Source organism: Giraffa tippelskirchi, chromosome 12 (assembly GCF_054371585.1).
Source record: "Giraffa tippelskirchi isolate mGirTip1 chromosome 12, T2T-mGirTip1v1.2.pri, whole genome shotgun sequence".
NCBI classification, from domain to species: domain Eukaryota; kingdom Metazoa; phylum Chordata; class Mammalia; order Artiodactyla; family Giraffidae; genus Giraffa; species Giraffa tippelskirchi.
In genome coordinates, this window is record NC_137286.1 from 27,441,282 (window position 1) to 27,464,193 (window position 22,912).

General features: G+C 40.8%; 1 protein-coding gene and 1 long non-coding RNA gene across 4 annotated transcripts in view; one reads left to right on the forward strand and one right to left on the reverse strand.

Annotated features, from left to right (window-relative positions):
* LOC145528883 (uncharacterized) overlaps nucleotides 1–20,562 on the reverse strand; it is a 28,477-nt gene extending 7,915 nt beyond the window's left edge. Inside the window, exons 1-5 of one of the 2 annotated variants that reach the window (XR_014070760.1) lie at nucleotides 19,473–20,562; nucleotides 17,333–17,445; nucleotides 14,963–15,030; nucleotides 12,223–12,405; nucleotides 6,401–6,515 (exon numbers count right to left, since the gene is read on the reverse strand). This is a non-coding gene — a long non-coding RNA (uncharacterized LOC145528883). Of the gene's footprint in view, nucleotides 1–6,400; nucleotides 6,516–12,222; nucleotides 12,406–14,962; nucleotides 15,031–17,332; nucleotides 17,446–19,472 lie in introns of those variants that run through there. The other variant, XR_014070761.1, reaches the window with a different exon arrangement.
* Nucleotides 1–22,912, forward strand: part of PRKD1 (protein kinase D1) — a 773,210-nt gene that overhangs the window by 149,164 nt on the left and 601,134 nt on the right. The gene's annotated exons all lie outside the window — the stretch shown is intronic.

The following is a 22,912-nucleotide window of genomic DNA, read 5'->3' on the forward strand; positions in this document are numbered from 1 at the left end:
CTTATTATGGAATTGAATTTATAGCTTTCTTAAGGGGCTTGGGGAAAACTCCACTGATATCTCAATGGCTCCCTCCATTAGTTTTCCAGTGATTGAAAGTTTTCTTTTACAGCTTTATTCCTTTTTTACTTTTACCACCTGTAAAAATGTAAATACCCTTGGGAGAGTAAGCACATCAATCCTTATGAATAGAGTAAACCTTTGAATGAGAGAGCTGACCAGATTCATTCTAAGTTCAGGCTTTGATAGAAGCTGGTGAAAAAGCTGAGAGGAAGGGATGGAGTAAGGGCAGGTGGAGATCCCAAAGACAGAAGAGAAAGAAGAAGGAAAGAAGGCTGGATTTGCTGAAAGCACTTAGTAAAGGCTAGGAGAATTTGAGGATTTTAGGAGAAAGAGAGGAGAGTGAGAGAGAAAGAGAACAAGCACCAGTGAAGAGGGAAGGGGAGGAGAGGAAGGAAAGAAAGGGAAGGAATGAATTTATCCATAGATGTGGGGTAACTGAGGGCTTGAAATGGAACCTCTACATATCCTGCTGTGTCACGTGAAACCTGTGTCATGTGAAGTCATGTACCTTTTGACCTTCAGGTTTGCTTTTCCATAGTAAATATTGAAACAGTACTGCTAGATATACCAAGAGCTATCTCTAAGATGTGGCTCTAATGTCACCCATGAGAACTGTTTCAAAAACTCTGGGAACAAAAATGGCCATAGATCTTATTTTTCTTCAGTAAGCGCTTAATTTCTCTTTCGTTTCCACTCTGGGAAATTTACATAGCCTAGTCAAGTTGTCATTACTTTGCCAACAAAGGTCTGTCTAGTCAAGGCTATGGTTTCTCCAGTAGCCATGTATGGATGTGAGAGTTGGACTATAAAGAAAGCTGAGGGCCAAAGAATCGATGCTTTTGAACTGTGGTGTTGGAGAAGACTCTTGAGAGTCCCTTGGGCTGCAAGAAGATCCAACTGGCACATCCTAAAGGAAATCAGTCCTGAATATTCATTCGAAGGACTGATGCTGAAGCTGAAACTGCAATAATTTGGCCACCTGATGTGAAGAACTGACTCATTGGAAAAGACTGTGATGCTGGGAAAGATAGAAGGCAGGAGGAGAAGGGGACGACAGAGGATGAGATGGTTGGATGACATCACCAACTCGAAGGACATGAGTTTGAGTAAGCTCCGGGAGTTGGTGATGGATAGGGAAACCTGGTGTGCTGCAGTCCATAGGGTCGCAAACAGTCAGACACCACTGAGTGACTGAACTGAACTGAGTCAAATTGTACGTCTGAATTCCTTATCCAATGGGGGTAAATATGGGGTTTGGTTCCTATGCTGCTACATGCACAGTGTGGTTATTATCAAGTCCCAAACAGACTGCAGTAGTGCTGATACCTATTGGCCAAGTCCTTTGAACAGCCCCTATGGTCTTTAAGGGGAGGATGGTCATCTTGAAAAGAGGACGCAGGGAAGATGGAGGGAGAATGGCCAAGGTTAGATGCCCAGGATCATCTTGGATTATCTCAGTCATTGCTCTTAGAGCTCAGCTCTTTCAGTCACGTACACAGGTGTCTCCCAAGGCACCCATAACCCCAGGCACACTGTACTAGAGAGAGTCTAGTCAGCACCCCCTGCCAAGGGCCTGCTATACTTGTCTGTCCATTATGAGAATCTGTCCTCAGTGTTTGGCCCTTAGCTGCCTTTCTTTCAAAATAAAGTAACCATCTGGTTTCCCAGAAGGGATTCCTGTTCTGCCCACTTTCATTTCTGAAGGTGTGTGTGGGGAGATGGAGTTGAGTTTTGTGGCTCAGAAGTGAATTGTCCTAATAAGGGTCATCAAAGAGACTATTCAGCATCTCTTCTTACTACAGCTTAGGAAAAAACAAATTTCAGCAGACAATCCTTATCCTTCTACTTTGGGCTTCCCTGATGGCTTCAGCAGTAAAGAATCCACTTGCAGGAGGCATGGGTTTGATCCCTGGTCCGGGACGATCCCCTGGAGAAGGAAATGACAACCCACTCCGGCATTTTTGCCTGGAAAACCCCATGGACAGAGGAGCCAGGCGGGCTACAGTCCATGGGGTTGCAAAAAGTCAGACACGACGAAGCAACTGAACAACAACAATAATCCTTCTACTTTAGGTATCTCCGTGGGTAATTTTTTCAGTATGACCTTGAAATCCCTCTGGTGGCACTTGAGTAGATGTCCAATTTGAAGTGCCCATGAACCAACCAGAGCTTCTCAATTTTAGTGGCTCTTTATAAGAATGGTTGATACTGTTTTTTCAGTTGGAAAAGATTTGAAGATTTTTCATTCTAGGGCTAACAAGTAGACTGCAGAGTGATGCTAATTTCCTCTCCCGTGTCAAACATCACTAATCAATCATAGAACTCTTTCCTGATAAACCTCTGGTCAACCTTGAAATCCTTCCTAATGTAACAGTCCAGAAAGACACTCCCAACTGATCAGAGTTGGTAAACAAGATGAAGCCTATTTGTCATCCAGATTCAGGCTAATCTCCTTTCTATATGAGAGAGAGCAAGAGAGAAAGGAAGGGAGGGAGGGAGGAAGGAAAGAAAAGTGCCTTGCCAAGGTCATGTAAGTTTTTTGGTATCACTGAGAGTACAGTTTGTGTTATGCCAGCCTTTATCATTTTCATTATTTAATGTTAATAGTTTTTTTGCTCCACAGAGCTTGTATTGTAGAATAAAGTCTCCTTAGAAACAATCCTGTGAGATAAGTTGTGTCATTTACACTATAAAGGATCTGAACCCCATCAGAATGCAGCTGTTTAGTTTCTTAACAGTCTCTGTGTCCCTGAGAGCAGAGCTAATGATCCCACAGTCTCACTTACAAGCTGAGAAGTGATGGTGTGATTAGGTTGTAGTTCTTTAACATTTGTGAGTGCCTGAATGCCTAATGGACTCAACTCCAAACTTTCGGCTGTCTCTTTCAACAGAGTGTCTGAAAACAGGTAAAGTGTGTGCACTCATCCTTCAGTTATTTTGGAATTAATGGTCCACTTTAGCTGCATTATGCCACATCAACTCATTGAAAAATGAAAAATTAGGTCAATCACCTAGTTATTTTGATTCCCATGAAAAGTGTGTCCATCAGTGTGTCCATTGTGAGTGTTAAGCATAAACCATGGACAGCCATGATTTGTGTTACGTATAGAAAACAAATATCATCAAGATCTCTGATCCAATAATAATACCTGACATTTAATGAGTACCTTTTAAATACTGGGCTCAATGCTAAGCACTAGCACTTTAGATATATTATCTTATTTAACTTTCACAGCACTATGAAGCAAATACCATTTTCTTGTTTCAGAAATGAGGAATCAGAAGCACATTTATCATTTTCATTTAAAACATGGATTATATATTTAATAAATATATTATTCTGTACTGTGATGAATTGTAAGCCTAAGGAGTTTTCATCCATTGGATCATAGAAAAAGCAAGCGAGTTCCAGAAAAACATCTACTTCTACTTTATTGACTATGCCAAAGTCTTTGACTGTGTAGATCACAACAAACTGGAAAATTCTTCAAGAGATGGGAATACCAGACCATCTGACCTGCTTCCTGAGAAATTTGTGTGCAGGTCAAGAAGCAACAGTTAGAACTGGACATGGAACAACAGATTGGTTCCAAATCGGAAAAGGAATATGTCAAGGCTGTATATTGTCACCCTGCTTATTTAACTTATATGCAGAGTACATCATGAGAAATGCTGGGCTGGATGAAGCACAAGCCAGAATCAAGATTGCTGGGAGAAATATCAATAACCTCAGATATGCAAATGCCACCATCCTTATGGCAGAAAGCGAAGAAGAACTAAAGAGCCTCTTGAAGACAGTGAAAGAGGAGAGTGAAAAAGCTGGTTTAAAACTCAACATTCAAAAAACTAAGATGGCATCCAGTCCCATCACTGCATGGCAAATAGATGAGGAAACAATGGAAACAGTGAGAGACTTCATTTTGGGGGGTTCCAAAATCACTGCAGATGGTGACTGCAGCCATGAAATTAAAAGACATTTGTTCCCTGGAGGAAAAGCTATGACCAACCTAGACAGCATATTGAAAAGCAGAAACATTTCTCTGCCAACAAAGGTCCGTCTAGTCAAAGCTATGGTTTTTCCAGTAGTCATGTATGGATGTGAGAGTTGGACTATAAAGAAAGCTGAGTGCTGAAGAATTGATGATTGTGAACTGTGGTGTTGGAGACGAGTCTTGAGAGTCCCTTGAACTGCAAGGAGATCCAACCGATCCATCCTAAAGGAAATCAGTTCTGAATATTCATTGGAAGGACTGATGCTGAAGCTGAGACTCCAATATTTGGCTGCCTGTTGCAAAGGACTGACGCATTGGAAAAGACTGTGATGCTGGGAAAGATGGAAGGCGGGAGGAGAAGGGGACGACAAAGGAACAGATGGTTGTATGGCATCACCAACTCGATGGACATGAGTTTGAACAAGCTCCGGGAGTTGTTGATGGACAGGGAAGCTTGGCGTGTTGCAATCCATGGGGTTGGGAAGAGTTGGACATGACTGACTGAATTGAACTGACTGAAGAAGTTTCTATTAGAAAATTGATCAAATAATAGGACCTTAATACACACTGCATTGCTTTGGTTTCTAAAATTCTTCACAGTAAAGAGTGGATTTAGAAAAACAGCTTGGAGATTGGAATGCTGAGGTCATTCAGGAGAATTGAGACCTTGATGGGATTAGGACTCCTAATCTTAAATCTTTTGTTTACTGTCACCCCATATGGTTTGAAGCCACAGTGATAGATTTAGACCCTGTTTGCCTTCATCCAGCTCCTACTTAGAAGAGCTGTGTCAGATTGGTGCCACAGAAGAGTACAGAAAGGAACAATCTTGTCAAGATCATCCATAAAAACGTCCATGATCCAGGAAAGTTATACTCGTTGCCTACCCTTAAACACTTTTTTATTACACATGAAATGACTAAGGTAAACAAGGAGGGAAACCTGCATGGGAACAAGTCAAAAGTAGTCAGTCAATAAGTAATTTAAGAGGAGAAACATGGAAAGGAGATATGAAAGTACTATCATTTTGCCTTAATGGTGATAGAGGAGGTCAATGGTGGTTGTGCATTTGAGTCTCAAATCATTTTAATATCTGTAGAGAAATTTCCTCACTTACCCCAACCTGTTGCCTCCTTGAGTCAGTAATAAGTTCTGATAGTTGAGGGGCCCTCCAAAGTTTGGAGCTCAGATAAGAGTTGAGCACCTCTCTCTTCCCAGTTATATTCCTTAAACATAGATCTACATGCTAAGTCTCTTTCTTAGTCAGGACAGGGGGACAGTGCTGTGAGTTGAGACTTGTGTTAGCATGTGAACAAGACCGTTATGACGGTCTTGAAAGAAATGACGGTCTTCCTAAGAAATATTTGGTCAAGAGAATTATGTGGCCAGGGGAAACAATGTTTGGCTAGGGGAAATGGAAAAATATATATTTTTTCCTTTCCATTTTCCTTTTCAGATCAAATGCAACTCCCTAGCAATCTGAGAGATGCATAAGGTACTGCCCACAGTATGGGCTCATTCAGAGTTTTGGAACATCTTGGCTTCCAGTTGCCTAGTATGGAAAAGCAAGGATCAAAATAGATCAGCATGATAAAAATATGATGCATGAAAACACAGATGTTGCAAATTCAGGTGCTGATTACTGTACTGAGGCAGGTTACCATCCCGAAAGTGAGAAAGGGCTGCTGACACCAGTATGTTCACAGAATTATACCTCAGTGGCCAGTTTGTCTCAAGTACAATTGTGATTCATTTGCCAAGAGATTTAGCCCTTGGATAATGGAAAGGAACAGACAGGAAGTACAAGTAAGTTACCAAATAAAAATGTTTCAAGTGTTTTTCACTTAGAAAGTAGCTCAGTGATCTATAAATTGACTGAACTCGGCTTGGTTTAACTTTGCCAAATATTGTCATCATCTTTAACTCACTGATGCTATACGAAGCTGCAGTTTTTCCATCATGTTCTTTTGGTGAAGATAAATGCTCATTTTTGGTACTCTTCACTCAGCTCCTAGCCTTTTATTCTACTCACTATTTTTCTAAGCATGAAGTTCAGCCACTGGAGATTTCACTGACAGCTAAGTGCAATCATGGTCTTTGGAGGATGGAAATAATTAAACTAGATTATATTCATATTTCATATCTTTTTATAACTTCATATACTTTAATACACCCACAGCGACAGGTAAAATTGAGTCAAGATTTCCATAAAGAGACATTTCACCTTGTGTCTAATTGAAAATGCAAAATAAGAAGTGAGTTTTAAAGATGAAACCACAGTGGAATGAAGACTCTGGCATATGAATGAGTTTGCTCCTCAGAAAATTTCATAAATGAACATACTGTTTAAAATTAGAAAATCTTATTTTTTTATTGTTGGGAGGAGGTAAGGGGATGGATATTTATTAGTTGCGTGAGCTTGGACAAACATCTCAATGTTCTTGACTTATGTTTTCTTATCTGTGAAATAAGATGGGATAAAATTATTTCAATTCCTCCTTTGGTTTTAAAATTCCACAATTCGGTCATAGAAATGATAGAAACATTCTATTTAAGAGTTGAGTGTTCTAGAAGGGAGCAAAGTTTTCAGAAGGTGCCCCAACTTCCTTTGTGATGTTCATTATTAATCTCGTTCTGGTATAGTGATTGGATTATTCACATCTATGAGGAACAGAATCACTCTCCTTTGACAGAGCTTGAGAAGGTTCTTATTCTCTTTATTAGTTCCTTAAGCAGTGCAGCATATGACGAGTGAGAGATTTTAGCTTTTTACATGACATGTTCATGTTTTTCTACAGGCAAACCTGGTCACCTTAGTGTGTGTTCCTGAGCAGAGAGAGTGAGGCCCAGAGAGTTCAGAGAGCTCAGCCTAGAGCAAGGCGGTTCACAAAGAGTCTGTGTGCTGTAAGAGACAGACTTGGACCTCTCAGCACCTTATTAAGAAGGTGATGAAAAGCCATCAATAACTTGTAGTGAGAGGAGAGATGGTGAGAAAGAAATGATCTGATTTGTGTTTTGGAGAGGAAACCCTGGCATAAAGTAGAGAACAAGTTGGTATAGATAACCCACAATAACCAGCAACCAGTTAAAATGCTATGGCATGGCATTTCTCTAACAATTAGAGATATAGCACAGGGAACTCTGCTCAATATTATGTAACAATCTAAATGGGAAAATAATTTGAAAAAGAATAGATACACATATATGTATAACTGAATCACTTTACTGTACACCTGAAACTAACTCAACGTTGTTAATCAACCGTGTGCTGTGTGCTTAGTCACTGAGTCATGTCTGTCTCTTCGCAACCCCATGGACTGAAGCCTGCCAGGCTCCTCTGTCCATGGGGATGCTCCAGGCAAGAATACTGAAGTGGGTTGCTGTGCCCTCCTCCAGGGAATCTTCCCAACCCAGGGATTGAACCCAGGTCTCTGGGATTGCAAGTGGATTTTTTACCCACTGAGGGAAGCCCTAATAAACCATATTCCAATATAAAAAAAAAAGAAAAAGAAGATGCTATGGAACAGGTCTAGGCAGAAGATGAAAAGGAGATTAAAGTGGGACCAGTGAAGATTGAGAGAAGGCGATGACTGCAGTAATAATTTAGGGCATAGGACCACCAGTTTCTAGTTGTTTCATGCACAAGGAAGGTCAGAGAAAGATGTTGAAGATGACTCTCGGGTTTCTGTCTTGGGAAACTAGGGAGATGGTCAGTATTTGAGTAAAGAAAATAATGGGCTTAGTTTTATGCATGGCGGATGAAAGTACAGCAGTAACAGTTGAAGGAGAGGAGTAGAGAGAGGAGAGGAAATGTTGACATTAGAGCAGAAGGAGAAAAAAGGAACCAAATAAGAGAAGGTGGAGGCTTTATTGGCAGGGTCACAGGCTTCACAATACTTCTAGGGGCTCTTGTCATCTGCTGCCTTTAGCTTGCTGAGCTGATTCAACAATGACATCATACCTCAGGGAGCTTACAGTATAGGAGAGACCACTGGATGAGGTAGCACCATGCTTCTCTCCATGTTCCTAATGCTAAGCATGATGCCTAACAAATGGTAAGCCACTTATGCTAGTTGTGCTTTGCTTAGTTGCTCAGTTGTGTTCAACTCTTTGTGACCTCATGGACTACAGTCCACAGCCCGCCAGGGTCCTCTGTCCACAGAGATTCTCCAGGCAAGAATACTGGAGTGGGTTGCCATGCCCTTCTCCAGGGGATTTTCCCATCCAGGGATCGAATCCAGGTCTCCCACATCGCAGGCGGATTCTAGACTGTCTGAACCACCAGGGAAGCCCATTATGCTTGTTGAATAAATGGATAAATTAATCAGTGAAGTTCTATCATAAAAGCATATAAAACTTGATATAGGAGATTGAGAAAACAATGAAATATTTTTAAGAGGAAAGTAAAAGTTAGATAATGTTTAACAGAGAATGAGGGCAGGGAGAGAAGGGAGCAACAGAGGATAAGATGGTTAGATAGCAGCCATTGACTCAATGGACATGAGTTTGAGCAAACTCCAGGAGATGGTGAAGGACAGGGAAACCTGGCATGCTGCAGTCCATGAGTTCTCAACTCACAAAGAGTTGCACACGACTTACCGACTGAACAACGACAACAGAGAATGTGACATTTAATCTGCGTCTTGAAGGCAGAAAGTGGCCGGGAAAAATTGAAGTAATGGGAACATATTTGTAAAGCCATGTTGGTATTAAAATGATTTTTTTTGTTGTTTTGAGCTCTTGAAGCAAGGATGTGTTTTTAATATAGTGGTGTTGGGCTCTATTTTAGTATGGATTATCACATGGGAATTTTTTTTTCTTAAAAAACGTGCACTCTTGAAACTATGCTTCTATTTTATGGTTTGTAGGATTGCTATGTTGTTATGATTTTAGCATAAAGTAAATAGAAATGGTGTGCATAATTTTCCCCACTTAAATGAGACAGGAGAATAATTCCTTCAATCAGTGAGTGAATGATGTAATGACACTCTTATGTGAACAACGGCATCAATACTGATAAGTAAACCTTGATAATATCTGAAGAATATAATCAAATAAGTGTGGACTAAATTAAATTTTAAAAACTATTGTTAATTTTTTTCAATAAACTATAGAGTTGAAGAGCTGTAAATATGCATATTTTCAGCCTTCCTTCTTCCAGCCTTCCTGTAGTCTAGAAACCTGTCCTAAGGTATCGACATTCTGATATCTTGTACTAATTCACTTATTTATTTCTCTTAACAAAACAAGAGAAACCAGATGTAATGACACTTATGTGAACAATGGCATCAGTGCTGACGGGTAAACCTTGTGGTGTTGGAGAAAACTCTTGAGAGTCCCTTGGACTGCAAGGAGATCAAACCAGTCCATCCTAAAGGAAATCCGTCCTGAATATTCATTGGAAAGACTGATGCTGAAGCTAAAACTGCAATAATTTGGCCACCTGATTCGAAGAACTGACTCATTGGAAAAGACCATGATGCTGGGAAAGATTGAAGGCAGGAGGAGAAGGGGATAACAGAGGATGAGATGGTTGGATGGCATCACCAGCTTGATGGACATGAGTTTGAGTAAGTTCCGGGAGTTGGTGATGGACAGGGAAACCTGGAGTGCTGCAGTCCATGGGGTTGCAAAGAGTCGGACACGACTGAGTGACTCAACTGAACTGAACTGATTACTAACATGCAACATAGCAAGTAGCTCAAAAGAAAGCTTATTTCTTTGGGAATTCTATTGAACTTTAATAATCAGAATCACAAATTTTGATTGCTGGTTGCTTTTTGTTTTTTTACTTGAGTAAATTCTCTCTTTCGAATCTGCAAGTTCCTGGGGAGCCAGAATATTCCTCACAATACATAGTATCATATTTTACCCATAGAACATATTAAATACTATTTGATTAGTTAAAGAAGGGAACATATGTGGCACTCTTAATTTCAGTTCAGTTCAGTTCAGTGGCTCAGTTGTGTCTGACTCTTTGCAACACCATGAATCATAGCACGCCAGGCCTCCCTGTCCATCACCAACTACCAGAGATTGCTCAAACCCATGTCCATCGAGTTGGTGATGACATCCAACCATGCTCTGTCATCCCCTTCTCCTCCTGCCTTAAATGTTTCCCAGCATCACGGTCTTTACCAATGAGTCAGTTCTTCGCATCAGGTGGCCAGAGTATTGGAGCTTCAGCTTCAGCATCAGTCCTTCCAAAGAATATCCAGGACTGATTTCCTTTAGGATGGACTGGCTGGATCTCCTTGAAGTCCAAGGGACTCTCAAGAGTCTTCTCCAACACCACAATTCAAAAGCATCAATCCTTCGGTGCTCAGCTTTATAGTCCAACTCTCACATCCATACATGACTATTGGAAAAACCGTAGCTTTGAGTAGATGGACCTTTGTTGGCAAAGTAATGTCTCTGCTTTTTAATATGCTGTCTAGGTTGGTCATAGCTTTTCTTCCAAGGGGCAAGTGTCTTTTAATTTCATAGCTGCAGTCACCATCTGCAGTGATTTTGGAGCCCCCCAAAATAAAGTCAGCCACTATTTCCATTGTTTGTCCATCTATGTGCCATGCAGTGATGAGACTGGATGCCATGATCTTAGTTTTCTGAATGTTGAGTTTTAAGCCAACTTTTAACTCTCCTCTTTTAACTTTCATCAAGAGGCTCTTTAGTTCTTCTTCACTTTCTGCCATAAGGGTGGTGTCATCTGCATATCTGAGGTTATTGATATTTCTCCCGGCAATTTTGATTCCAGCTTGTGCTTCCTCCAGCCCAGCATTTCTCATGATGTACTCTGCATATAAGTTAAATAAGCAGAGTGACAATATACAGCCTTGACATACTCCTTTCCTGATTTGGAACCAGTCCGTTGTTCCATGTATAGTTCTAACTGTTGCTTCTTGACTTGCATACAGATTTCTGAGGAGGTAGGCCAGGTGGTCTGGTATTCCCATCTCCTTCAGAATTTTCCACAGTTTGTTGTGATCCACACAGTCAAAGGCTTTGGTGTAGTCAATAAAGCCAGAGTAGATGTTTTTCTGAAAGTCTCTTGCTTTTATGATGATCCAACAGATGTTGGCAATTTGATCTCTGGTTCCTCTACCTTTTCTAAATCCAGCTTGAACATCTGGAAGCTCACAGTTCACGTACTGTCGAAACCTGGCTTGGAGAATTTTCAGCATTACTTTGCTAGCATGTGAGATGAGTGCAATTGTGCAGTAGTTTGAGCATTCTTTGGCAGTCCCTTTCTTTGGGATTGGAATGAAAACTGACCTTTTCCAGTCCTGTGGCTACTGCTGAGTTCTCCAAATTTGCTGGCATATTGAGTGCAGCACTTAACAGCATTATCTTTTAGGATTTGAAATAGCTCAACTGGAATTCCCTCACCTCCACTAGCTTTGTTTCTAGTGATGCTTCCTAAGGCCCACTTGACTTCACATTCCAGGATGTCTGGCTCTAGGTGAGTGATCACACCATCGTGATTATCTGGGTCATGAAGATCTTTTTTGTATAGTTCTTCCATGTATTCTTGCCACCTCTTCTTAATATCTTTTGCTTCTGTTAGGTCCATACCATTTCTGTCCTTTATTGTGCCCATCATTGCATGAAATATTCCCTTGGTATCTCTACTTTTCTTGAAGAGATCTTAAGATGGTGGAGTAGAAGGACGTGTGCTCATCTTGTGTGAGAACTCCAAAATTACAGCTCACTGCTGAACAACCATCAACAGGAGAATGTTGAATCCCACCAAAAATAGATAACCCACATCCAAGGGCAAAGGAGAAGCTCCAGCAAGACGTTAGTAGGTGCAAAATTGCGTTTAGAATCAAGCCCCATACCCACCAGAGACACTCAGAGGGCTTAAACAAACCTTGTGCACACCAGGACCCAGAGATCCCACAGAGACTGAACCAGAACTGTGTTTGTGTGTCTCCTTCAGAGGTACGGGTTAGCAGTGGACTTCTGCAGAGGCAGGGGCTCTGGGTGCAGTAGACCTGGGTATGGCATAAGCCCTCTTGGAGGAGTTCACCATTAAGCCTACTGTAGAGCCAACAGAACTTACACAGGACTGGAGAAACAGACTCTTGGAGGGCACAAACAAAAGATGTGTGCAACAGGACCCAGGAGAAAGGAGCAGTGACCCCACAAGAGACTGACCCAGACTTGCCTGTGAGTGTCCAGGAGTCTCTGGTGGAGGCGTGGGTCGGCAATGGCCAGCTGCAGGGTCAGGGGCACTGAATGTAGCAGTGCATGCATGAGACCTCTTGAAGGAGGTCGCCATTATCTTCATTACCTCCACCATAGTTTGGCCTCAGGTCAAACAACAGGGAGGGAACATAGCCCCATCCATCTACAGAAAATTGGGTTAAAGATTTACTGAACATGTTCCCGCTCATCCGAACAAGACCCAGTTTCCCCCTCAATCTCTCCCATCAGGAAGCTTCCAATAAGCCTTTCATCCTTATCCATCAGAGGGCAGACAGACTGAAAACCACAGTCACAGAAAAATAATCAATCTGATCACATGGACCACAGCCTTGTCTAACTCAATGAAATTATGAGCCATGCTGTGTAAGTTCAGTTCAGTTCAGTTCAGTCGCTCAGTTGTGTCCGACTCTTTGCGACCCCATGAACCGCAACACGCCAGGCCTCCCTGTCCATCACCAACTCCCAGAGTCCACCCAAACCCATGTCCATTGAGTCGGTGATACCATCCAACACTCTCATCCTCTGTCGTCCCCTTCTTCTCCTGCCCTCAATCTTTCCCAGCATTAGGGTCTTTTCCAATGAGTCAGCTCTTCACATCAGGTGGCCAAAGTATTGGAGTTTCAGCTTCATCAGTCCTTCCAATGAACACCTAGGACTGATCTCCTGTAGGATTGATTGGTTGGATCTCCTTGCAGTCCAAGAGACTCTTAAGAGTCTTCTCCAACACCACAGTTCAAAAGCATCAATTCTTTGGCACTCAGCTTTCTTTATAGTCCAACTCTCACATCCATACATGACTACTGGAAAAACCATAGCCTTGACTAGACGGACCTTTGTTGGCAAAGTAATGTCTCTGCTTTTTAATATGCTGTCTAGGTTGGTCATATCTTTCCTTCCAAGAAGTAAGCAGGGCCACCCAAGATGGACAGGTCATCTTAGTAATAAACACCTGATTATACCCAAGAGCCTAGTATGTATATCTGAGAAGTTTATATTTTATTCACTTTATGATCCTGCCTCATGACATACATTCTGATATATATATTTTTTCCCAGCAGTTGCTTTTATGAAAACTTTCAGAAGGCAACAAAAACCATACATTTATCAAGTACTTCTTGTGGATTTGTCACCTTGCCAGTTTGTTGGAGCATTCCAAGATGAAAAAGACATAGCCCCTGGCCTCTAGGTGCTTTATTTGGGAACGAGAAGAGTAGGAGTAGGTTGTGAATTTAGGTAAGTATTCATATGACTGCTCTAGGCAGAGTACATTAAAAATCACAGAGGAAGGAAATAAAAGTGCTATGGGTGAAAGCAATAATCTTTCAAAACATCAGAACAATTGTAGTGAGAACCTTTGATGTATCAGTTACTGCTGCTGCTGCTGCTAAGTCGCTTCAGTCGTGTCCGACTCTTAGCGACCCCATGGACTGTAGCCTACCAGGCTCCTCCTTCCATGGGATTTTCCAGGCCAGAGTACTGGAGTGGGGTGCCATTGCCTTCTCCGGTATCAGTTACTATGGGAACTAAAAATGTAGAGGACATATGGCAAATAAAGAAGCAGAGATCTCAAAGCCTTCATAAAATTAAGGAATAAAATTGATATTCCTAAATATTTATTTGAGTGGATCACGGAAATCACCAGTTCACTTGTTATAAAGAATCATCTTATTCCTTGAAAGACCCAGTGGAGTGTCATGTTTGATAAGCCTTTCCTACCCCACTGCCTGAGCCCAGGACTTGGGGCAATTATTCCTCTCGTCTGAGACTCAAGTATTTCTCTGGGAGAAAATAGCTCGATGGTCCTCTCCTCTTTCAGGACCAGTGACAACTGTGATTAGTACACTGCAGCCAGTCATTTGTAGCACCTGCCACCTACCACCAAGTGTATGGATGGTGCCCAATTCCCATTTGGCTCCCTGTTACGACTCCTGGGAATAAATGTGAGGGATCAGCTCCGTGTGGTTCACATAGTGAGACCACAATTCACATGCTTCAGGTAGATAATTAAGCTGCCTGTTTGAATCTCTGTCTCCTTATAGGGCTGGCCTCCTGCTGTTTTGGAATTTCTAGGGATCCAACTTGACATTACCGGTCAGCTTCAGGGGCTCCTGAAGGAAGTTTACAGGTCTAGGAATCTTGGCCTCACTTTCAGGGAGAGTCTTACTCAATTGGCCCGAGCAAGAGGTTGTTTTTTTTTTTTTTTTTTTTTTCAGTTGAAGTATGATTGATTTACAATGCTGTGTTAATTTCTGATGTGATATTTTTCGATACGTGTTCCCAGGTGATTCCTACATGTAGGCAAGTTTAAGAACCACAGATAGCTCTCTGTAGAAGCCTCTGTTCTGGGAGCCCTTCTTCCCTGGTTCTGAAAGATCTTAACTACTCTTCTAGGGTACAAAGCATGACTTTACCAAGCCCTGCAGTTCTAGGGAGTCAGAATATTTGGGATCAATATAAAAATTTTGTGTAAATATTTTATTAGTCAGTAGCAATTTGTCAGCTTCCCTTAATCCTTCAAATGACCAGTATTTCTTGGGTAGCTATTATGATTGCTGCTGTCCAAGATCCAATGAGATATAACCATGAAATAAACTCTTCTGCTAACAAGAAGCTCCATGGAATGGTGTGAAAAACAAACAAACAAAAAAGCATTGGCTTCAGAATCAGTAAGCCCTTTGAGTGTTGACTTCACTACTTACCTTGTTGTGTGACTTTTCAAAAATTAACTTCAGCAGGATAGACCCCTCCTCAGCCTCAGATATCACATCTATAAAATTCAGATATTAATATGTATTTTATGGTGCTCTGTATTAGGTCTAAAAGTCAGACACACACTCACACATATGTAATTACCCACTTAACAATCATATGCTTACTCTATAGTTGATACTAAGCAAAATATTGTATGTGCTCTTTTTACTAAATCCCAAGATAATTCATTTATAGATGAGGAAACTGAAACTTGAGGTTAAACAATGGTTCACTGTCACACATGTGGAAAGTTGCAGAGGGAGAATTTGTATGATAATATAGTAGATCGTTAAAATAATGCCCCTCAAATGAAGCACACCTCCCTGTGTACATACACCTTTGCAATGTGAAGTTAGTGCTCCTCCCAAGAGATGCAGTTTTTCTTTCTATCCTCTTGGATCCAAGTTGACCATGTGATGGGTGTGATATTCTGTGAGTTTTGGAGCCTAGGTCTTAGCAGAATGTTCAGCTTACATGCTTTCAGTCTTGGAGCCTTGAGAATATCATGCTTTGAAGAAATCCAGCCTGGCCCACTGGAGAATGAGAAGCCATGTGGAGGGGAACTGACATTCTTCAACTGACAGCCAGTACCAGTTTCAGTACAAGTGACTGTTTTGGACCATCAGCCCCAGTCAAGCTGTCAGATGACTCCAGTTACCTGAGTGATCCTTAGTGAGACCAGGAGAAGAGATCCACTCTGCCCTCAGAATTATGAGAAATAACAAGCCACTGAGTTTTGGGATGGTTTGTTATGCATGAATACATTAATGCAATTAATACATAATATTAATACATGACTGAAACAGAAACCAAAGCTTTTTATTTTTTTAAACTATCTTTCTAAATACCTTATATGGAACAACTGACAGTTCAAAATTGGGAAAGGAGTATGACAAGGTTGTATATTGTCACCCTGTTTATTTAACCTATATGCAGAGTACATCATGCAAAATGCTGGGCTGGATGAATCACAGGCTGGAGTCAAGATTGCTGGGAGAAATAACAACCGCGGATATGAAGATGATATCACTCTAATGGCAGAAAGTGGAGAGGAACTAATGAGCCTCTTGATGAGGGTGGAAGGGGACAGTGAAAAAGCTGAAAAGCTGGCTTAAAACCCAACATGAAAAAAAAAAATCCGAAAAACAAAAACTAAGATCATGGCATCCAGTTCCATCACTTTATGGCAAATAGATGGGGAAAAAGTGGAAGCAGTGACAGATTTTATTTTCTTGGGCTCCAAAATCACTGTGGGTGGTGACTGCAGCCATGAAATTTAAGGACACTTGCTCCTTGGAAGGAAAGCTATGGCAAAACTAGGCAGCATATTAAAAAGCAAAGACATCACTTTGCCAACAAAGGTCCATATAGTCAAAACTATGGTTTTTCCAGTAGTCATGTATGGATGTGAGAGTTGGACCGTAAAGAAGGCTGAGTGCCGAAGAATTCAGTGCTACTGAACAGTAGTGTTGGAGAAGACTCTTGAGAGTTCCTTGGACTGCGAGGAGATCAAATCAGTCAATCCTAAAAGTAATCAACCCTGAATATTAATTGGAAGGACTGATACTGAAGCTGAAGCTTCAATACTTTGGCCACCTGATGTGAAGAGCCAACTTATTGGAAAAGACCCTGATTCTGGGAAAGATCAGGGAAAGATAGAAGGCAAAGAGAGAAGAGGGCAACAGGATGAGATGGTTAGATAGCATCAATGACTCAATGGATATAAGTTTGAGCAAACTCTGGGAGACAGTGAAGGACAGGGAAGCCTGACATGCTGCAGTTTGTGGGGTCTCAAAGAGTCAGACATGACTTAGTGACTGAAGAACAACAATCACTTTTAGAAAATATATGGAATTCATAGTGTACTGCTTGGCACATAGTAGGTGTTCATTAAATGGTCATTCTTATTATCATTATTAGATCAAAAGGAAAATCACATACCCTCCAAGATCTCACTAATAGCAGTGATGACAAATGACAATGAATTCAACTAAGAGATGCTGAGGGAATTTAGGGAATATTCACTTTGGGTTGGAAGGGTAAGGTAGCATTGGCCTCAGTCCTTAAAGCTTGAAGACAGTTGATAAACCTATAGAAATCACAATGCCCTGTGAAACATCTCCTGCCTCAGCCTACGGTCACTAAGCTTATAACCACCAACCACTTCTTTTTTACCACTTCTCATGTTGTTAAAGTGAAAGAATATGAGCCCCTGCTGTACTCCTCAAAGTCATAAGATTCTATTTAAAAAACAAGAGAATTCTATTAAAAACAACCACCAGAGGAAAAGAAAGTTTAAATAGAATATAGGCACTTACCTGAGGCCTGTTCCTGATTTCCCTTGGGCAGTTTTCTGGAAGGTGCTGGCATATGAGTCAGTGCACAATTTCATGACTGGAAGAGAGGTTATTGGAGGCAGGATATTCCTTTTCTTTAGGGAAAACATAAGGCAGAGATCAACAAAAATCTTTTAAACTCTCCATAGCTAGAATGATCTTGAATTTTTAAGACATCTTGAAATACTTTGGAAAAGGTTTTAAGTTATCACTGTTTTGATATTGCCAAGAGGTTAACTTAAGTGTCATTGTGTTTGAAAGCAAATTTTTAAACCAAAAGATAATTTAACCATTAAATGGCAATTTGGTCCAATAAGCAGGAGTAAGGCAGTATCAGCATGAATTTAAAAAACCTGCTAAGAGCTATAAATATAGCCTGCAATATTTTGCAATATCTAAAGTGTTTGACCTAATGTTGAACATGCTCTATTGTTCAAACCAGCTGTGTTCTTTCACTCTTTCATTTCTATAAAACTAGGATAAAGGCTGTCAAAGCAAACGCAGCAGCAGCATCAGACTTTCTTGCTGAAAAGTTCTGTGTACATAGTACATAGCAATCTCAAGATGGAACTTTGAATGTTTCAAACCAGAACAAAATCTTCATCTAATTATAAGTGAACTATATTAAGCACAAAAGGCAATTTCAAATTATACTGAACAAAGTTACATTTTACTCTTTGCTTTCAAAATGCATTTATCGCAATTTCACAAACTAATTGCAAATTCATTTTGCTTAATTTTCTTAGGTTATTTCTTTTATTGCTTTCAAGTGCTCTGCATATTTCTCAACCATAAAAATCCATAAGAGAGATTTAGAAGAGCTTTTTTGTTGTTGTTGTTAATTTGTAGTTAAAACTGTAGAATAGGAAATGAATCATTCTCTTTGTTTCTTATTCTTAGATTAATGTGGTGACCATTAAACCAGTTCCAGTTACTATAGACACATTCAAAATAGAGGGAGAAAAAGTTACCAGTGATGAGCACATGTGGAAAAGTAGATTTGGAGAAAGACATTACAATTTTAGAGACAAACTCTAATGGATCTCTATGTATGTAAGTGACTTCCGTTTATACCTACATGATTGCAGGTCTTTGTGTAACTTTGCATGGCTTCTTAAACAGAAGTGTCTCTCCATTTTCTACGGAGGCTCGTTATTTACTGTGTAGACTGATTGTGGCAAATGTTCATCTAGGGCTAGTTATTTCATTCAGTTTACTGTCTTTCCCAGTTTCATACTATATATCTAGAATGAAACAATTCTATTAATAAACTAAAGCTCCTGCATTCTAAAGTCTAATACAAGTTGATACATTAAAAAACTTTTTTAAAATTTTATATTTATGATCTGCACTCCTCTTGCACCATTAGGGATGGTAGGGATGGTAGATAGTGGTCAGTGTGTAGCACATACAATTTTCTTTCAGTACTTTCATAGACAAAGTGTGTTTCTGGAAGGATTGAATTCATAGTTTAATGTATACCTTATTCATAGTTGTTCTATGAGTAAAAGAGGAAAATTGTCCCCAAAGAGTCAACACCCTAGTCTTAGAGGTGAATTTGTGTCTGTGTGTGGTCTATATTGTGGGTGTGGAGGGAAGAAGGATCCCTGGAGGGGAGGTGGGGGGAAATGGGGTCAGTTCTGTATCTTTTCCTCTGCACTGAAGCAGATAAGATAGCTACCAGAATTGGATTTGTAGGTCCACATGTTTAATAATATTACTCTATCTTCCTATGACTGAGTAAATTATTTATGTACTTACTAATTAATTACCCCTCAATAATAAGAAATGTGTGTGCCTCATTCTGTACTTTGTGGATTTTAGCAGTTTTTGCTTGAAGGAGGGTGACATCAAATTGTAATAATAACCTACATTTACATAGCACCTTCAATACTCTCATACTAAAGGAACCTAAAATACTTTGAAATTCCCTTGAATAGATGGAAAAGCTACAGATATCTTTCCTTAAGTGTCCTGAAATAGCATTTTGCCTATAATTAAAATACAGTCATTCTTAAAACATAGCATAGAAAATGAAAAGTATCATCTCCTTGGTTGGAGTTGGAATTAATCAAGGGTTTTGGATTTAAGGAGCTTGTTTAAAGAAATAGAGATAACTCACAATTATTTTGTTCCATTTCTACTCTGGCTTGGCTCAGCTCCTTATGGCCATCTAGTCTACCAAATATCCTAGAAAAGAGTTCCTTTCCTCTCCCTTTCCCTTTCTTTTCCTTTTCCTTTACTTTCTCCTCCTTCTCTAATAAAATGACCTGATCCTTCCCCCTCCTTAGTTGACAGCCGTAGAGTTAATGGCTTTGCTATTAGTTAGCAGCTATTGGCTTTTCAGGTTCTTGCTGAAAGTGTAATCTCTAGCCTTTTGTTTACCAATTCTTAGCAAATTCTCAGCTGAAAGAAATAGTAGTCACACAGAATGGCCTGAAGAATTTCCATATACCTCATGTCTCTGAATATTTAAATCTTTACTTTAAAAATCAGTTTAAACCTCAAGAGAGCTGGGTAGTTTAAGCATTTTATTTCACTCTTGGGAGATTATTTTTTCAGCATTTTGTTTACTAGTTTATTTTTCTTATTCAAAAATGATTTTGGACAGCTGCTTTTATTGAGCTGTGCTTTGCTCTTTTGTCCGTCTCTAGATAGAAGGAAGTTGGGACAAGGTCATAATGAAACTTGTTCTGTTTGTCACAGAGGAGTTATGACAAAGTCCATGACATTATGTAGTGTTTTCTTTATGAAGACCCAAGAGAGACGGTCCTCTCTGGTCTCAGTACCAAGAGAAGTTTGGCTTCTTTATAGCAACTGTGTTATTTTTATATGATAGATACTACCAATCATAGAATATTTTTCTTTGTTGGTTGGCTCACAAGTTCACAGCCCAATTTGTAGCCTACTTCTAGGAACTGTGCAAATTTTATGGCCTACATTTATTTGTGCTAATCTTTCTCCTGGCTTTATTTTTTCTACTTTTTTTTTTTTTTTTTTTACTAGCCTCTTAATGTTTTAACATGATTTACTGTGTGTCTTTTTGAGTTTGTCTCATGTTCTTTTCAAAATAAGGAGCAATAAAATAAATAAGCAAATATATAATGGGGAAGAGCATTCTGTGGCTCCCAAGGAGTGCTGGATTATTCCTCATACAGTGAGACAGAGCATCTTAAGTCAGTGCTGCCAGGCTACATGGCATCCATAAACCTTTTCCCTGGTGACATAGGGCTTCAGTCATTGTGACAGGCTTTGCTACTCAGGTGTCCAAGAGGGAAAGATGCTGTGGCCCAAGTAAGTGAGTTCTAGTCTTTCTCCCTCCCCATGTTGGATACCCAAATTCTTAAGGAATATAACAGGATATTTGGAATGAATTCCATCTCCATAAACCCCTCAAATGAAGAGACCACAGATAGCTTAGAATTGCATGGTCTCCGTTGTTTATGTCTCGGAGTTCTATATGGAAGGAAGTTCTCAGGCAGGAGAAAGGAAGCAGAGCCAGACACTCAGATACCTGCATTAGGTTGGAACAACCCCTCTGTTGGGAGAGTCATTGGTAGGGTGGATGATGGAAGAGAGAGCTGGATGGTCACAATTGTTTCCAGAGACTCTTCCTCATGGTTTGAGTGAAACAATTGCCAGAGTTCCAGGAGTGTCAGAGGCCCAAGACATGTGTGTGACCCAGGGACCAGCAAGCTAGGGACATTTTAGAGGGCAGGCATCTCAGGTAGTTGGCAGGTTTGTCAGTTTTAGGACCACTGACCTTGGATTCAATGGAATATTCCATCTCTTGCCTCCCATGCCAGAAACATTTAATCCTTTTGCAATACTACTGGCCTGTTGGAGAAATAATTTTGTCAAATTGCAAACGTGGGCCCAGAAAGTTGTCTGGGCCCTGCTCATGTCCTAATCCTTGCCCTGTACTAGGGTTCTGGCAAGAAGCTGGTTGGGAATTTTTTTTTCCAGTATGGAAAATGGGAGTAAACAAAAAGGAGCCTAGACAAACATTTTATTTCCTTACATTGACTGTGTTCCCTTGTATGAAGTTTTATCCATCAGTGGTAAACAACCCACCTGCCAGTGCAAGAAACATAGAGATGTGGGTCCAATTCATCTGTCAGGAAGACCTCCTGGAGGAGGGCATGGCAACCCACTCCAGAATTCTTGCCTAGAGAATCCCATGGACAGAGCACCCTGGCAGGCTACAATCCACAGGGTTGGAGAGTTGGACATGACTGAAGCGACTTAGCACTACATCTAATTTTACTTTAAACAATATGAACGGGAAAAAGAAAAAAAGAACTGCACACCATCCCTGACTCTCTTACTAGTTTCTGAAGAAGAAAAAGGGAGCATTTTGTAGATATGAATGATTTGCTGGAGATTACCCAGGAAGAGAAGTAAGTGGATAGAGGCATATGAGAAACATTTTGGATTTCCTGAGAGAAAATGATAAATAAAAGCTGAGCTCAGTCTAGAAAGTCTGGGCAGAATTGAGAATCCCTCTGCCTAGCCTGGTCAGCCACTCTCTTCGGTCCTCGTGTGAACTCCAGGAGGCAGCAGGGAGAGGACTCACCTGCTGTGCAGACACCATGCGGTCATGTGGTAGGGATGGCAGCTGGGGGTCAGTGAGCACTGAATGCAGATCTGCAGTCCGCATACCTGGGGCTGGCTGGAGGCTGTCGGCACTGTCCCCTGCTTCCGTGAGTCGGAGTTTAGAGATCTTTTGGCTTCCTGTCTGCTTTTAGAGAGTCCAGCGAAATCGAGCTCTCTGGACTGCACTACCAAAGGAGGCCCTTGGTTTTAATGATGGTCCCAGATCTCCTCGAGCCCATCCTTCTTCCAGCAGCATCACTCAGCTTAACTGTTTATAACAAGATGTCACTTAAACTAGCTCCCCTGGTTACTTGACATAAACGGCACAGAGGGAGAGAGAGAAGACTGAGGGAGAGTAATAGAAAATGTGTGCTTTTAGCTGAGACTTTAAGCTACTCACTTTGATTTTCAAAATAGTCCCCGTTCCTGAGTTTCTGAGAGAAAGATGGCATATCTAATGTTTGCCTTTACATTTTCCAGTGGATCACTGGTACTGGAAATAAGAAACAAAAGGGCAGATGCAGGTCTGGGGGCAGGATCAGGTTTGGATTTTATTCTTTCCATAATGGTCTCCACAGTAGTGATATTTTGTAAAAGTACATATCTTCTGTATCCTAATGCCCTGCCTTAAACCCTAAACCCCAACAACGGATATATAAAATATTCCTCCTTTTGCTTCCGTTAAATTTATTTCAGTACATAGTGACATAACGTCCCATTTTATATTCTTCTGTTCAATAGATGGAGAAGGCAATGGCACCCCACTCCAGTACTCTTGCCTGGAAAATCCCATGGACAGAGGAGCCTGGTAGGCTACAGTCCCTGAAGTCCCGGAGAGTCGGGCACGACTGAGCGGCTTCACTTTCACTTTTCCCTTTCATGAACTGGAGAAGAAAATGGCAACCCACTCCAGTGTTCTTGCCTGCAGAATCCCAGGGACGGCGGAGCCTGGTGGGCTGCCGTCTG